Source organism: Rhinolophus hipposideros (genome assembly GCF_964194185.1).
Source record: "Rhinolophus hipposideros genome assembly, chromosome: 8".
Taxonomy (NCBI): Eukaryota; Metazoa; Chordata; class Mammalia; order Chiroptera; family Rhinolophidae; genus Rhinolophus; species Rhinolophus hipposideros.
In genome coordinates, this window is record NC_138054.1 from 4,857,540 (window position 1) to 4,876,541 (window position 19,002).

Genomic DNA, 19,002 nt, shown 5'->3' on the forward strand with positions numbered 1-19,002 from the left:
GCGGCTTTATAAGGCACTTCCCGCCGCGGGCGGCGCGGCAGCCGACGTCGGGGCCGCTCGGGTCCGCCCTCCTCCGCCTACGGGCGAGGACGAGCCGCGGCGAGCGCGCGGAGGGGGTGGCCAGACCCGCCGCCCCCGCCCGGCGCCGCCTGCCCGGCCCCCGCGCTGCTGCGGCCGCGGGGACCCCGGCCGCCCCGAGCAGGCCAGAAACCCGAGCGCTCGGCCCCGCCCCCGCCCCCCGCCCGACCCGGACCGCCCCCGTCGCTTCCTGCCCCCGCGGCCCCTCGGCCGCCGGCGGGTGACTGGGAGGAAAACTGGAAAAGGAGGGCGTGGCGGACCACGCTCAGGGGCTCCCCGGGGAGACGTTTCTCTCGTTCCGTTTCTCGATCCTCGGGCACTCTCCGGGTCCGGGGGCCCCGCGCCCCACCCGGCCTGCGACGGGGATGGGACTGCACGGGGTCGGGGCAGGGGGCCAGGGCGGGGCGGACGACGGATGGGGGACTTCGGGGCACTCTCCGCGCCCTGGACCCGACGCGCGGGCGGTTGGGACTGTCTGCCTGGTCCTCTCCTCCGCGCCGCCGCGCACCCACCCGGGGAGCCCGCGCCCCGCGCCCGGCGCCCTCTCCCTGCTCCGCGTACCCCCGCGCATTCCAGGCGTGCCACAGCTGGGCCAAGGCCGGGACGCCGGCTGCACACAGACAGGGACGCGACGGAAAGGCAGGGGGCAGGGCGCAGCCAGGGAAGGGGCGTCCCGTAGGTCTTCGGCCAGCAGCCACTGTGTCGCCCTCCAAAAGAGGAGGGGTCCCTTGTTAAGATGTGCAACAAACCGGTGGTGGGGAAAGGCGCCTCCGAGTGAGCCGGTGGTCTTTTGTGAGATGGAGGAGTTTCGGAAGTCGAACTGGGAAACGGACCACATCGAAAGAAAACTGGGATTCACAGCAGGCGGAATTCACAGCTTCCGGTTCCTAGGCTTTTAACTGGAAGATAATTTCAAGCGATAGTTTAAGAATTTTACGTTGGTTCCAAAAGTAGACATAGCCCTAGGCAGGGGTGGGCGAGCCAGGGTGAGGCCCTGTAGCTTTTTGCAGTGTTCTACGAAGTCTTAAAAGCCCAACTAGGGCTAAGCAAGCGCGTTGCCTGTCACTTGACTGAATCTAGACCGAGATGCTCCCCACCCCCACGCCCACCCCTCTCACCCCCGTACACATCACCACCATCAGGTTTTATTCAGACTTGCGGATATCATATTTTCAAAACTCATCATCTAGGTCCAGCTTTACCTCCCCATTTGATCATGCTTCCTGTTTGCCCTATTGAAAAATCTGCCAATCTCCCGCCCCTGGCTGGCGATCTGTAAGTGCTGAGTGATTGATCGACTGACCAGGGGAATCGGACCTGTGCGGGAGGGGACCTGAGGGCGGAGACTGAGGATGCTGAGCAGAACTGAGTTCCACCTTCCACAGCAAAGCCCCGCTGAGCCACCCCTACTCATCATCGCCGGACATACCCCCTTTTCTTTCACTGCTGTTGGGCCTGGGCAGTATTTCTAGGACTTTAAAGACCAAAATTATAGTGCTTTATGCATCCAGTTTTTTAGGCACCCTTTGCTGTATAAAATCTTTCCTAGGAAAAATCAGGTGTTCATTTCCCTGTTTCCTAGGACGCCTATCGTTGTGAAGCTGCCCTTCAGTTTGTGCCAGGTATTCCTGTTCAGTACAGAGAAGAAAGTATTTTCATATCACTGATGTTTGTCTGGAACTAGAGAAAGCTAGGTGGGCAAGTAAAAATAATGAATGCCCCAAAGTCACTAATAATTACAGAAATTCAAAGTAAAACACAATGAACTGCCATTTTAAAATTCATTGCATTGATACAGATTTTTTAAATTTGTTAAGAAAAATTATCCAAAACCTGGCTATCAGGCCAAGATGATAGTCACCCCTTCAATGTATGTCCTTTTAATGTCATATTGAAGCCTTGTGTAAAGGCCCAAGGATTACTTAATTTTCTAGGGGTCTCTACCATTGTTTGACATTGCTATTTACTATTAATGAAAGGCTAAGACTCTGTAAGGTTATATATTAACTTGTAAATTTGTGCCTGGTAGAGATACAAATAAAATAATTTTTGTCCCAAACAAAAGATAACCGGAAAGGTTATGATTTGTTGCCTTGTCAGACATTAACCACTTTTATATCTAGCCTAGAAATCTTTTTTTCATATTTTGTTAAGGACTATATTAACCCATTTTCCGAAATGGCCTTTGAAATAGCTTTTTCATCTTATAAATTTTCTCATTACTTAATGAGCTGAATAAATTTTTGACACATGCATTTCATATTTGTAGAAACATATTTGAGAGTCATATTTGACTTTTGAAAAGTATACGTGGGCAGTCTGAGAAGAACATGATTTTTTGCAAAGTTCTGGAGAGACACATACTCTCATACACAATTTGGATGGAACAATTGGGAAGGCTCTTTGGAAGCAGTTTAGCAGTAGTTGTTAAAACTGACAATGTGTGTAACTTGTGACACAACTATTCCTCTTCTAGGATTCAGTGTTAGGAAACATTTCCACATAGGCACTAAGAGAGAGGTACAAAGATATTCATTGTTTCAGTTTGCCAAAGTGAGAAGTTGGAAATGTCTTAACTGTTCATCAAAAGGTGAATGAATAAATTAGTGACGCATGAGTATACTGGAATGCCGTACAGCCACAAAAATGAACCTGTTATAAAAGTATGGATACATCTCAGAAACAAAATGCCAATGGAAAAACCGTCAGTGGAAATGACTGATGGATACAGCATGATATTGCAGATACCTGTGACAAAACAATACTAAATTTGGAAAGGTATCTGCCAAACCCATAAAGGTGCCTTTGGGGTGGTGAGCAAGTCAATATGTGGAGGTGTCAAGAGGGATTTTTGCTTTATCTATAATGTTCTTACATACATTTCAGAATTAAATGAATGCACATATCACTTGTGCAATTTTTAAAATATTTTCTGATGGCGATGATGAAAGAATCTTAAAATAAGTTCTAGAACTTCTGACTCCTGGTCCTGCCTAACCCCAGTTCTGTAATCTCAAACTGCACACCTGAACTTCCTTTGTCAAGATCTGCCTTTCCATGAATTAGGCATTTCAAACAAAAATTTTAAAAACCCATACTGTTGGGAGGACAAATAAACTGGTGGATGGCAGAAAGTGTGCTGTAAACACCTTTGAGGACCTGTGTTATGTAAATGTTAGGAACAGATACAGAGGAACTAGAGTGGTTTCAGGTTGTAAATCAAGCTGATTAGCTAGTTCGGTGCCTCAGGCTACATAATACAACGTGAAAACGGAGAACAAAGAGGAGCTCTGTGGGTCACTGTCCATCTTCCAAGTCTGGTGTAGAATTACACAGGTGTATCAGAGGAGGAGCCCTGGTTGTAGGTAAGAACTTTGGAAACCAGATACTTCAATCCGATTAATAAGAGTAAATAGTGGGAATAAAAGACTTCATTAGATTCAAGGCCTTAACTTTCAAGGAGATGTTTATTTTTTCTGTTTATTTTTCTTCTGTGGTTGTTTTGTTTTGGCTTCATTTTTTTTTAAGTTCTACCTTTTCTACTTATCCCTTAAAGTTAAGAGAAAGACTGTGCAAAGGATGGTAGTCAGTCCTGCAGGTCACCCTCTGTGTCCCATTCACTCGACCTGACAACACAGTAGGAAGCTGGGGGCTGCAAGAGTAAAACTGAATACTCAGCCTTAAACTGGAAGTGAGATGGGTGAGGGAGGTGATCCTGGTCCCAGGGTGATTTGAACCCCAGAGATACCACAATTTTTAACTACCCCTTCCATCTCTACCTCCCCCAACATGCAAAGTTAGAGCCAAAGGGTCTTTTTTCATCACTACCTGTGCTTGGAATGAGTTTCATAAACTACTCATATGAGCACCATCATTGACTTTTGTTCTGCTCACCAGTTGTTCTAGACACAGTGAGATAATCAGTGAACATCTGCATACCACAGCGCTTCTCTATTGCTCTTCAAAAGAGTAGCAGTGATGGGGTCTCCCAGCTGTGAATATTTTCAGACAGATTATTTGATCTGATCTTCACAACAGCCCTCAGGATGGTGAGGTGAAGGATAATTGCCCCTTGGCAAGTGAGGAAACTGAGGGCTCCAAGAGGGTTTGAAGTCATCCTAAACCCATGGCTACCCCCAAAATGAGGGCCTCTCTGCTGATCCCACCAGCTTTGTTTGGAAGCTGGCCTAGGTCCGAGCCATACTGGCCTTCTTTCACCATCTTAAAGTGCCAGTGCCTTCCCACCAAGAGCCTGCTCCCAGGCCTGCCAGCTTTTCCCCTACTCCACCACATGCTCCCACTCCTGAGTCCCACTCATCCTTCAGGCCAGTGCTTGTCAAACCCTGATGTGCCCATGAATCCCCTGGGAGCTTGTTAAAAAGTAGATCCTGATTTGGTAGATCTGGGTGGGGCCTGAGAGTCTGCTTTTCTAACAAGTCTCCGAACTTCATTGTCTGCAAGCTGCTCTGAGTAGCAAGGCTGATTCCAGCATAAACCGGACAAAGTGAGTCTGGAGAGTCTCAAGAGACAGTGTTGTATAATTTCATAGTGCCTACACTGGTTCATAATTGTAACTAAGTATTAATTATGTTTTCCTGGCTGGAATGTAATCTCTACGAGGACAGGGACTATAAGGATCTCATGGTATTTGTATACCCGATGCCTGACACAGTGCCTGGTACATGGTAAATGCTCACTAAATATCTATTCAGTTAATAAATGAGTGAAGGAAATGAATGAATGAATGAGCTAGAGAGCCAACACTGTTCTTCCCACCAAAATGATGTCATCTCCCTCGATTTCCCACAATTGAACATTTGGGAAGGTTTCATAATCTATTGTCAACTGGCCAAAAGTAACTCTCCAGAAAATCCACCAAAAGAATGTTTTATTCAGGAAAAGAAAAAGAAATGAGGTCACTCAAGTAGTGTGCAAATGCACACTTCCAACCAGCGCTCCAACTGGCCACAGATATGCAAAAAGCCCCGATTCCAAGATGATTTCTCTATTTATTAGCATCCCTCCCCCCAGAAGTTACCACAAAGTTTAGGAGGAAGTCAGGACTAGAGAGTTAACAAGGGGCCCAGCTCCACCCACAGTCCTCCCAGATCTATGGTTAAGCATCTTAAGGTACCAGTTCACTTTTATCACTGTCATCAAGTCTAGATTTTCCTGGTAACCCAAGTCCCAGCCATTGAACCATTTTAAAAGGGGACAGACCAAAGTGTTCATGGTGACAATCTCTCAGGAATGGGATTCACACTTTTGTTTTCTTTTGTGCAGTTTTTGTGTTTTCCAATTGTAAAGCAATAAACGAGCATTGTTGCAGTAATTCGAAGATATTCGAATATTAAATTTGAATATTAATTAATTCGAATATTAAAAGTTTATCTAAGCAAATTCCTTATTGTACTATGCACAAGATCACTTTGTCACTGCAGACACTGAGCTGGCTGTGTAGTCAATCAGTGGTGCGCCTAGTGTCTCAGCTTCTTGACTACAGTGTAGGGCTGGGCTCCAGATGACCACGGCATTCGCTTGAGCATGAATCCTCTCCGAATCTGTCTTTTCACCCAAGTGTTCCTTCTCATCCTTGTTACTTTCAAGAAATCCGAACCTCATTCCTCTGGACCTCATCTCTGCATGTTCCTGCCAACCTGAACATTGTTTCACGCTGCCCCTTTTCTGAGGATGGAATTTTGTTACTTAAGGCCTATGTAACAGCCTTCACCCTTAGATGCAGCTGAGGCGTTTGCATACATTTAAGTCACTATTTTTGAACATGACACTGAAAACTCAATGAAAACCCAAAGCTGTTTAAGACTATCAGTATTAGTCACAGCACTAAATAAGCCCACTTAGAAGGGCTGCTGGAGTTTTATACTTTTCAGTTACTGGCTTTCAGTAAATATTCCTGAAATAAACATATAACCTGTATGAGGGTATTAAGTAAACAGCCTATGCACAGACAAAACATTTGTGCCTCTTCCCACACCTACTTCGTTTTTCCCAATGCTGTGGAATGCATGAATATATAAAATGATTTAACATGATTTTTTGGTTTGAAGCTAAACATTATTTCCACATTTATTAGCTCAATGCTGCTTTCAAGGCTGCCATGAGCAGCTTGTTTGTGGAAACTATATAGGAAAAATCAGGAGAGTTTAAAGATCAAAATTGAAATAGTGAGAGAGCAACACTGTAGCTTGAGACATAGAGCCTGCCCAAACTATTTATACAAGGACTACCACTTCTATTAAGAGAAACACCAGGCCTCTTTGCATGGTGAAATTAAATAAAGGATCATTGTTACTACTACGTAGAATTCTGCATTTCCTTACATTTTGAATAGAAATAAAATTTCCATGCCTGCACTTTGTTATTCCCTATTTTGAGCTAACATCGCTGCTCATATTAACCAGCAACGTTAGCCAGAACAAGTAACATAATTTAAAAAGTTTTACTGCATAGATACAGAGACATAAATATGTCTTGCTTGATTCCACAAAAGAACTAAGAAGACTTGTCAAAATATATATACAATAAAAATGCATAAATGAAAATCAAAAGCTTAGGGAAATACAGTGGAAGAGAAAAAGGAACAGAGGAAAAGTACCATACAGATAAGCAGGCCATGGAACCTTGTTCAGTTCTTAAGTGTGGGTTGCAGATGGCTTCCCATAACCAATTAAACTCCGAAACCTCAGCCTGGCCTCCAAAACTTCTATGTGACCTGCTGTGTCACCCTATTACCCACAGCCTTCCACCTTATCCTTTGCCACTCTCCCACTGCCTCAATCTACTCCTCTTAAGATATGCCAGGCAGGTCCCACCCCAGGGCTTTGCAGTTGCTGTCGCCTCAGCCTAACACCGCCCTGTGTCTTCCTGATCGCTCCCTCCCTCCCTGGTCTGCTCAATTCACCAACATATCAGAGAAGCCCTCCTTGACCGACCACCCTTCCTAAAAGAACATGCTCCTGCCCATCATTGTCTCCTTTCCGTGTTTTGTCTTCACAGCGCACAACATTACGTATACTCTTAAGTGATCTGTCCCCTCACGAGCATGTAAACCTGTGACAGCAGCAAATGGCTAAGGCTCTAGACTCTGGCCAGGGGCAGAATACAGGTATTTTTACGTGAAAGAACATTCATCCTACCATTTGAGTGCTCAGTTGTTGTTGTTGTTGTTGTTTTTAAAGCACAGGGATATGCGCTCAATCAACAAAATGGTGTTCTTTTCTGAATCTGATTAATTCTCACCACAGCCTTGTCCAAAGAACATCCAGTTCTACATGGTGATGTGGCAGGAGAATCTGCAACTAAAGTTCACCAGAGCCCAGGAGCTGCTCTACTGCCTGAACAAAAGAACAGTCAAAAGGTGGTCCATGGTGATTTGGGCCTGGGAAAATGTCCAAATAGCATTTGCTAATTGTCTGCCACATGTCTATACGTATAGACACATAACCAACAGAGATTCTTGGTGATCCCAGCAGGCCGAGTTTCTCAAATCAAACATGCCTTCAAGTAACTGAGTCTGGGCCTACATTTACCAAAAATGAGAATTTGGGCATTAGGACAATCTCTTAGGCTGTGCTTTCTGACAATAGAGTGACAGCAAGTTTTGATAAGGTCACCCTTAGAACATAGAAATAAAACCACATAATAAGCATAAAAGAGAATTCTTAGACCTTTGGGAAAATTACAAACAGGATAGTAAATGGTATTTCAGATATTTTCTTTATTTTATTTTCTTAAGTGCAATAATAGTATTTTATAATAAAAATGTCCTTGCTTTTAGGCTTTGCATACCAAAATCCTTAGTAATGAAGTGTCATAATGTTAAAAACGGTCTTTCAATTGGCTCCATAGTAAATAAACAAATAAATAGGATAAAGTGAATATAGCAAAATGCTAATATTTTATTTCTACTCCTTAAAACTCCTCTTCAAGGAATTTTATGTTTTCATATCTACTCCTGTATAGTATCCATATAATCCAAATGTGATTTCAAATCAATAAGCTATAAATTAACAAGAAGAGAGAGAAAAAGTATTGGTTTCTGCTCTACAAGATAGTCTCTCATTCTATATCAGCAACAGTGGCTAAGGACTTTTACACATTACACATTATACATTAAACACATTAAAATTTGTCCCAACTGGTTGCTATTCTTGCTATTCACTGAATTAAAGGTCAAGGGGAAAGCAAAATCAACCAGTAATGCATCTTATGGGTAATTCTTAGAGGTAAGCACGAGGTGATGAAAAATGTGGGGCAGCCACATTTAAAGGCTCTTTAGATGCCCCACTTGTTGCACACCACTGCTACCGTAGGACACGAGCCCCAACAAATTAAGTCCAAAATATTGCATTTTATACCCCACTTCCCCAAGTTAGATATTCAGTTAAGCTTTGATAGAATTAATTCACCTGCTAGCTAAAAATGACTTTAATGATCATTTAACTTGACTGAATGTTGGTTGTAAAATTATTGATGCTCCTGAGAGTAGAGATATTGCGCTGGGTGTATCTGCACCACATAACATAGAGAACATATTCTATGAGTGAATGAAAAGGAGATCGAGGTACTTCGGGCTCATTCAAGAAATTGTGCGGGGAGATTTGGGTTGATGTTTACTTCATTTGATATCTGCTTATGTCTATATACCCAACATCTTGTCCACTTAGTGCAATCTCAACCTAAGCACATCACTGGCCACTTAGCATACATAGTTGAGAAGACCAAAGCTGCATTCTATTGTCCTTCACTTTATGGAGTAGATACATTTCTGAAAAGATGTGGATTGACTACATTTTGGCAAACTTGATTAAAATGAGCAGAAATTTGAAGTAGGAGGTATATTTTGCCGCTCAACCTAACCCACATACAGGGGCTTAGATTTGTCCCCAATAGAATTGCTGAATAGCAAAGAGCTCTGGTTGGGAGGAATTATATAGTTTGGACCATTTAAGGGAGGAAATGTGACGCATTTCTGAGGCTCAGCAGGTGTTTGGAGAGGTGGGCATCATCTCTGTAGGTAGTGGGCAGGCAGGTGTCCATTGAGTGCTGGCCCCATGAGGCCAGGAAGAGGAACTCCTCACCCCATGCAATGCTGTGACCCACAGGCATGGCTAGGCTTCCAAGCAGCAGTGTGTGCTGGCTACCAGTTGGTCCTCTCCATTCCCAGTTTCCTCCCCACCCATCTCCACAAGCACCCCTGTCACCATGTTCCCTGCCATATACCCCAGGTGACTTAGGTTCTTTTTTTCCTCTTTCCAAGGCATAAACTCTTGTTTCCTGCACCCCTCCCCCGACCATGTGGCATTTTGGAATCTCAAGAATATCATTCTGGGGTGGAAAACCCATGGTTTGCCTTCTTGCCGCAAGAATTCTAGTTGTTTTTGAGGGAAGAAGGAAATGGGGAAAAATCACATTAAGATGATGTTTGAAGATATCTTACTACAAGTCAAGAGAACTTTAAAGCGTCCCAATTGACTCATTTCTAAAGCAAATAATTACATCCCAACTTCCTTTTTGACTTTTGTGTATATTTTCACCCCCAGATTTGTTCAAATCAGGTATGGCCATATTAATGAATAAAAGCATCTAATTTTACCCATCTCTCCTTCTCTCTAGTTGGTTTGAGTATTTATTTCCAAGTAGAAGCCCAAATTATTTAACTTATTGGTGTGCATATCCCACGTATTTCAGCTAATTGTTAAATTTTCTCTATACGTTGTCACATGACTGTGACTACCTCACCAATAGGGCTTAAATTCTGCCCAGACATAAAGGGTTCAGTGAACTGAAAAAAGCTCAAGGCAACAGCACAAATTCCAGTGTCTTTTTTCAAGCACTTGATGCTTATAGAAGTAAGTACGTTTGTATTACTTGTTATGATGAACTGTTCTGACAGGGAAATAAATGGAGTTTTTTTTCCCAAGGGCTCTTCAATTCAAACATTCAAAATGACCTGGCCTCAGTTAGCCCAGAGCAGAAGTCATAAGATTGAAAAAATAATCAAGTCATTTTCATGCCCTGATTTTATATACTTGAATCTATCAATAAATACTGTGATACTTGGGGGGTGGGGGGAGAAAAAGATTGAAAAAATAAGTAAACACATTTTTAAAGAGGTGGAGAAAGCACATTCAATTTGGGCCAAAGATTGAAGAGTTGCTAAGAATAACTGGAATGTTTGCTTCCTCCTTACTGAAACGTAAAAAAAAAAAGTTTCTAATGCTTATATTGAACCTCTGAGTGAGGAGAGTGTGCATGTATGGAAAGTTTATGTTTGAGGGACATTCTTTCCAACACCAATATTCTGAAATAAAGCTATATATATATATATATATATATATATATATGTAATATTTTAGAAAACCAATGCTAGTGCTAATGACCGATTTGGGGCTACAGCTATAGTTTAGAATCTGGGCAATTGCACACTACTCTGGAAAGTTTTGCATTTTGTTAACAACCTATTTTACAGTTTGATAGACTAGTAGCTCCTTTGATTCTGATTATACTCCTAAAACTGCACTCCAAGTTCCGTATCAGCAAATTCCAGTCTGACAGTAAGTAAGACTGTTTCCTTGGTTTGCTGGTGAACTGCATTTGAAAGACAGACTCCACACAAAAGTAGCTGCCATGACAGAGCCCACACAGCCCCTTCTCAGACCACATTGTAAGATGGTTTTATTTAAAAGCTGTCTCTCTCAGATAGCTGGTGTACCTGGCATGAATGTGTGGACATGCTTTGGGTAAACAGCCAAGGCTCCCATGATATCCACATATTTCACACCCATGACCACACCCTCCCACAGCTTAAACACTGTCTAGTCTTCAGGAGCCTTCACGTAATTTTATATTCAATGATAATAGCTCCTAGTGATTAATTTTGATGCTTTTAGTCATTTTCAGAGAAACAGGTTTTGACACACAGTTGGTATTTTTCAAATCGAGAGAAAATGGAGGAGGGTGTTTTCAAATTAATTCCCAAGGTTTTAAGTCCCATGTTAGAAGACATGTAATTCCTCCTAGAATGCAACTACACACACACTGCTTAATTAATTATAACTATTTCATTCCAAAAAGTGTTTGTATGGCTCCAAAACAATAAATAAAAAATGAAATTAATAGCTAAGGATATTAAGCAGAAACTGGGCATATCTGAATGATTCTATTTCCCTATTGCTCTGGCTGTTCATTTTACCTCATGAGCTGTAAGAAATGAGGAAGGGTAATTGACCAGGGGAAAATGACACTGAATTCTGGGAATACCCTGTTCAAGTCATGGGCTTCCAGGAAAACAAATAGGCCTGAGCGTATTGTTTAGTCATTTTCCACACTATTTAACTGTTACATAGACATACAGAATTAAAAGGCATTTTAATAAAGTGGGTAAAAATATTTACACTTACCTCAAATTACAGTAGTCCCCATTATCCAAGGCAGATACGACCAAGACCCCACTGGATACCTAAACTACAGATAGTAGCGAGCCCTATATATACAATAAGTTCTCACCTAACATTTTCCATAGGTTTTGGAAACTGCAACTTTAAGCGAAATAATGGATAATGGAACCAATCTTATCATAGGTTAATTGGTATAAATGAGAGTTAAATTGTTACAGCACATTTCTGGTCACAAAAATATCACCAAACTTCTAAACAAAGACCCAAATCACTTCTAACATGAAACATTGAAACAAATGTGAGCTATGCATACATTTAAGAAAGATTAATAACAATAAGTAAGATCGTTATTTTCCAACCTTCTTACTCCAGTTCAGGGTTGTGGGTGGCCAGAACCCATCCCAGCAGTTTAGGGTGCAAGGGGGGACCCACCCTGGACATGTCGCCATTCCATCACAGTTTCACTCACACATACCCTACAGAGGCTGGAAAATGTAGATATGGGCACAGCTTTGGAATATGAGAGGAAACTAGAGTCCCCTGCGAAAACTTACACAGACTTCAGGGAGGAGTGCACACTCCACACAGAAGCGACCCCAGCTAGAAGTGATTTTTTTTCCCTCTCATCAACATACTGAAACAACGTTGAGCAAAACAACATTATTCAAGGACCTGCTATACCATGTTTTTTCCTATATATTCATATCTATGACAAAGTTTAATCTATAAATTAGGCACAGTAAGAGAGTGACAATAATAATTAATAATAAAATAGAGCAATTATAACAATATAATAAAACTGTAATAAAAGTTATGTGAATGTGGGTCTGTCTCTCTTTCTCAAAATATTTTATTGTGTTGTACTCACTTTGTCACTTAAAGGAAGCACCTTACAGCTTCTTGTTGGCATATCCAAATTGCCAACATCATTACTTTTGCACTTTGGGGCCATTATGAGGTAAAATAAGAGTGACTTAAACACAAGTGCTGCTATACTGTGACAGTCCATCTGATAACCGAGAAGGCTACTAAATGTCTAACGGCCAGGGGTTGTATACAGCCATAGAGCTGCTGAACAAAGGGATGATTCATGTCCCAGGTAGGACAGAGCAGGACAATGCAAGATTTCATCACACGACTCAGTCTTGGGCAGGACAGAGCAAGACAATTCAAGATTTCATCTAGATACACAGAACGGTGTGCAATTTAAAACTTACGAATTGTTTATTTCTGGAATTTTCCATTTAATGTTTTTGGAATGAAAACACTCAGGTAACTGAAACTATAGAAAGAGAAACCATGGATAAGGGGCACTACTGTGTCTCAAATCAGATGCTCCATTGTACAGGAAGCTTGCACTGTCTTCTCGTTGCTTGCCCACCTTCTTCCTTCTGCAAGATTTATTCCTTAATAGCTGGACTTTCCCTCTGAATTAGCTCCCATGTTGGGGCAGTAGTCAGTGTCTTCAAACAAAAGGCACTTCCAGAAACTCTTATTTCAGAGAGAAACTAACGGGGTTCTTTTAATTGGAGAGAGTGGGCAGAAGGAACATAAAAGTGGTTGGAGACTTTCATATCTCCTCTTAATCCAATAGTTGGTGGTCTCCCAGGTTTTTCAGTGGAACAACAAAATGGCCGGAAAACACATTTTAAAAGTCTCTGTGACAGTGTGGTATGAATGAGCACACTTCCTAAGGAAATGAAACTCTTAAATGCTTCTGGAATTTTATTGGTGATATAGAGAGAAAATGTGTGTGTGTGTGTGTGTGTGTGTGTGTGTGTGTGTGTGTGTGTGTGTTTCCAGTTCATTGCTTATAAATCCAAGTACAAAACCTGTGACTATTTACCCAATTAACCAGTTATTTTTTTACATATGTAAAATTTTTTCACCTCTCCAATTTATTTTTTTTAAATATATTCATCCAATATTATTTTATCTCCCTGTAAAAGTCCCTCTTTGTCCACATTTCCACTCTTTCACCACTCATTCCTTCAACAGATTTTCATTGCTGGGTAGTAAATCAAATAAGAACATTACCAAGATGAGCAAAGAATTCTTCTGTACTTTTTGCTGCTTCTTTATAAAAGATAAAATCCCTCTGGGCCTTGAGAAGTAACCAGGTGGTCAGGATTGTCATTTATCTTTTTCAAATTTAGATTTGTTAGCCTAAGAGATCAGGGATTACTGGCTCATTGGGACTGTGATAAAGGGAAGATGATATTCTAGGAGCTGATCATCTGGTACCTCTGATGAAGCTCATACCATACGTCAATTTTTAATTCCACCAAGGTTCAATTTTCAAAGTAAAAGAAATTTGGAGCATACTGTAAGCAATAGCTGTCGTATTCCTGACTGCACTCAATGGGAGCTTTTTACAATGTTCTTTCACAGCTATGAGATGGCCGTGCTATCTATACCTTCCATAGAATCCTACCTGGAAAATAAGGTTTGGGTTTGTTTTTTGTTTTCTGACACATGCAGACATAAGACCATTTATTTCTGCACCAATTTTCTCACTTAGTTTAAAGGACACTTTCTCTATGGTAATGAACTCACTTACAGATTGAGTTTACATTTTGAGAGGCCCCTGTTCAGATCTTTCTAGTAAATTTAAAACAGCACATTAAATTTGTCACAGCAAATATCTCATGTTCTCTTTATAAAACTTACGTACACATTTCTTGTCTGGGTTTTAGTTAGCCTATGCACTAAGGGGGGAATATCATCAAGGACAGAAGCAATGGATATGTAACTTTATGAACAGGAATGTCTTAAAATTCCAATTTTATTCTTCTGATGAAAAGAATTATCACCATGTAGCATATTTCTGCTGTAGGATTTTTGGCTGAAATATTCTAACAATTTCCAGCACTTAGGAGCATTGTGTCTGAAAGGAAAATAGAGATATGAAAACACAGTTAACTTGAACAATAGATTGAGACTAACCATGCCTAACCACGAGGGAGGAAGATGAAAATAATCATTTTATTCTTTTCCCTCCTTCTCACTGCAGTTCGGATTATATCTTAGGCAGCCAGGCAGGGATTCATTTGCATGCGCCTTCCCAGAGCTACCCATCTACATTCTGCAGAGCTGGGGTGTGCTAGGAGGCATCCTCTCAGGGGGAACACTTCTGAACCCACCACATCTTTTATTTAAGAAAAAGGAAGGTCTCAATATTACTTTCTTTCTATTGTTCATCACTTCCCTGAATAATACAGAAACACCATATTTGCATAACATATTTTTGGTCCACACTGAGAGCCCATCTCCAGGCTCCTGAAATATGTCTTTTTTTCTGTGTGATGTCTGAGAGCCGAACCTCTAATCTCATTGCCAGCCTGTATGCTTCCAGGGAGTTATTTACTAGAACTATACCTCCAATTTGTAAACCTAGCTAACAATTACATTTTCATCACTGAAAGATATTAAGTAAAATAATCCTTTGTGGTGAGCACGTACTTCCCCTACCCCCAGCCTTTCTTCTTTGCTTGCTCAATGGAGGCTGGCGTTATAAAACTCCCCTTCTCTGGAACATTTATCTTCATCCAGAGAAGCTTGCACAACTATGTTCAAAACACAGCATTGTTTAACCCCTTTCACCAAGATGCTTTAAATTGATTACCCCAAAGAATAATAATTTCGGGGCTTAGAGAGAGTGCTTACTTATTGAAGTGCCAGCAAAGTGAAAAGGCATGGGATCCCAGACTGGTGGGATTTATGAATAAACTGTCTATCCTGAAAAGAATAGGACAACAAACAAGATATAATTTCAAAAAATATAATAATTGCGTTGAGACAGGTCAAAGGCATAGTTCAAATCCCTCTTCAAAGTCATTCCCAGCCTTTCTTTGGGTTCTCTGCTTGGGTTTTGCTGCTTTGAACTAAATGCTTTGCCTAGATGACTTCTTTTAACACCACAATCCTAGGAGGTTGATTTAAAAAAAAAAAATCATCATTATACAGATGAGGAACCTGCAGTGAGTGACTTTCCCTAGATCACATGGTAAAGGACGGATCTGGGACAAGTGATTGGGTACCTGGCTTGCAATAACCTGCAGCTTTGATCCTGGCCTAATCCTCAGCCCATCCCTCAGTGTCTTCCTGCCTTCCTTCCAGCTTTCTAAGGTCTTCCAAGGTAGGACCATGCTCAGGTCGGCCTCCTTCTGCCTAGCAGCTTCTCTTGCCAGCTGACAAACTTGCTTTCCAGGCTTCATTTTGGGGAACTGCTTTCTGACAAGATGAGTGTTTTCCACACCAGGCACATCATCAGAATCATCCAGGGTGCTTATTAAAAATAGAGGGGCCCCAGCATCTCCTGGACACTCTGATTCATGGACCTGGGCTGAATCAGAAGTCTCTTTGTTTAACAAACTCCCTCCGTGATTGTAGTCAAGGTCGGGAAAAGATGCCATTTCCCCAAAGTTTTTGACACATACTTCTTTCATAATCTGAAAAATCTCCTTCAAAATTAAAAATAACAATTTTATTATTTTTACATGAGGTTGACCAAAAGTTGTTTCTAGTATCTTAATACAAATCAACATGCTCTCAAAGGATATGATAAAGTATTTCTAAAGTAATATTAATGATGACTATAATTTGTAAGATGTATTTTTACTTTTTCTCAATTCATGGTTTATACTATTTAACACACTTTCATTTTATATTAAAAAGTACAACTGTTGACAAACCAATTGTAAAACGACCTGTTATATTGTTTTTGGTTTAGCTAAAAACGAATATTAAAATGCGTCCTGAGATTTAGCCATGGTTAGCCGTAAATGGATCACGGACTTAATATTTTTATAATTTTCACTTTTTGTTTTAAAATGATAGGGAGAAGATGTTTCACTTGTTTTATTTTCAATAAATGGAAAAGCAATTGGATAAACTATTCACTATATTTTCGCTTTAGGACAATGGTTTTGAAATATTGGAGACTTTGATGTCGTTTCAATTCAATGAATGTAGCTGATAAAATTTTTGAGGTTTATTTGATGAATGATTATTTTATTTTCTTTGTAAACTTGTATTTAAATGCCAGTATTCCAAATGCCTTGTTTGTTTAACCAATGGTTCATTATGAGCATGAAATAAACAATGTGAAACTAAAATGAAGAATAATGCAAAATCTGGTGGCTGTCGGAAGCACCAGCATGGCCAGCTTTACTCAGCAAATTGAGTGACAAAATCTGAACACTCCTTCACAGACCACCAAGTGGGCTCACTCCCTGAATACTTAGAGGTGTGAGCTGTTGGGTTGCAAAAGGGGAGATCTAAGAATAGTTATTTTATTTATTTATTATTTTAAAATGTAAATAGAAGCAAGTGCTATTAGTACCTTCAACTGACATGAACCCTCCGAGAATAATTTCACTAACACTGGTTGGGAACTGGCAAGTGAAACTCTGTGGGTTAGCAAAGGTTCTCAATCCTAACTGCCCATTAGACTTGTCTGGGCAGCTTTTCTAAAACTGAAGCCCAGGCCCACCCCAGACCATTAAACCAGAATCTTTGCTGCAAGCTTTGATTGCCAGCTCTCCAGGTGATTTTTTTTCAGCAATTTTTTTCATTATTGTTATTTTTGCAATTACAGTTAACATACATATTACAGTAGTTTCAGGTGTACAGCATAGTGGTTAGACATTTATATAACTTACGAAGTGATCACCCCGATAAATCTAGTACCCACCTAGTACAATGTATAGTTATTACAATATTATTGACTATATTCCCTATGCAGTACTTTACATCCCCATGACTATTTTGTAACTACCAATTTGTATTTTTTAATCCCTTTACCTTTCTCACCGGGCCCCCAACCCCTCCCCACCACCACCTGGCAACACCATCAGTTTGTTCTCTGAATCTGAGTTTGTTTATGTTTTGTTTGTTCATTTGTTTTTTTTGGGGGGGGTTAGATTTCACAGGGTTGCGGCTGTGTTTCTTAACCCAGGCTGCACATTAGAATCTCCTGGGGCTGGTGTTTCTAATGTGCAGACTACTTGGGTTGAGAACCACAGCCGCACCCCAAAGAGATAAAGCAGACACTCTGGCAAGCTTAGTATGGGAAGATGTTTGGGAACACTTAGGTCTGAGACCTAAAATCCCATCACAGCATCCTGGCCATCTTTCCTCAGGCCTGCCCCTGCCTCATTGTCTTTAAGGAATCTACAGTAGTGTGGATTGGCTTAAGAAAACCATTCATACCCCAAAAAAAGTTTGCCTAAAGAATTTTGGAAACTTACCTGCAAGTTGCTTTTAAAAGCTGTTTGCAAGTGCAGACTCATGGAAGCTCATACCACATCACTGTTGCTGCGCCTCCCCACCTCCCCAGAGCAGACCTGCTCCTGAGATCCTGTTTCACTACAGGAGATTGAGGGGATCCAAGCCCTGCTCGCACTTCTTCCAGAGAGCTGGCTCTGTGCTGACCACTGAGAAAACACAGATGAAGAATACGTGCCCCCTGTCCCTGAGGAATCTCCATCCAGTCGGGGACAGATAAATAAATCAGGGATCGCAGCCTGATATGCTGAGAGCCAGGATAGGGATGCCGAAAGTGAGCTGGTCGATCAGCTTCTAAATCCTGTGGAACCTCACCCCTGACTCCACTCTAAATGTTAGAAGGGCAGACAGCCGGCATTTGAACAATTTTATTTCTTCATATAAAGATATAGACATGTGTTATATTTCTCGCGTGTGTCTATATATGTGTATATGCGTGTATGGCTTCTGTTGCCCACACCACAAAATACTGGACTGAAAATTTCTTTCCACAACAAGTGATGAGCTTATTTCAAATAGCCCCTAAATGTGTGATCTTTGGAGCAGAGGGCTAGTAGGAAAAGGCTAGATAAGTAGGTTGGAGATAACTGTGTGGAGGCTTGCATGCCAGAATGAGCATTGTTTACAAGTGTTGTTCTGAATAGTGTGAAGAGCTGACAGGAGTGCATGTGCGTGCTGGTGTGTGTGTGCGCGCATGTGTGTTGTGTGCGTTCTTATGGGCGCATGTGGGTGCGTGTTTGTGTGCATGCACGTATATATTGGGGAGCATATGTGACAGGAGCAGACCGGTCCTGACAGATATCTGGCAGTGGTGTAAAGGAGGTGTTATTAAGGGACAGTTTTTAGTATTTGTAGGAAGCATTGTGGAGGACAGTCTGTGGCTGGGGGCAGGGAGAACAGGTAGGAGGCTGTTGACTCCGAGAGTACCAGTGGAAACAGAAGGAAACAGCCATCTGGGATGGAGAACATGGAAAAGGGACTGGTGTCAGCACTCGGCACTAACTAGGTGTGGGGACCTGGGAGAGATGAACAGTGGCTGTGAGCTTTGCTCCCCGCTGCGATGGCAGTTGTGACATAGGTGGGAGCATGGGAGGGGACAGAGGAGAGGCTCATCTGTGGCTCAACTGAGTTTGAGGGGCTGAACTTTTTGCTCACAGGAACTTGAAACTCAAGACACTAGTTAAAATATTGTCAAAGAGAGAGGAATGGGGAGGAA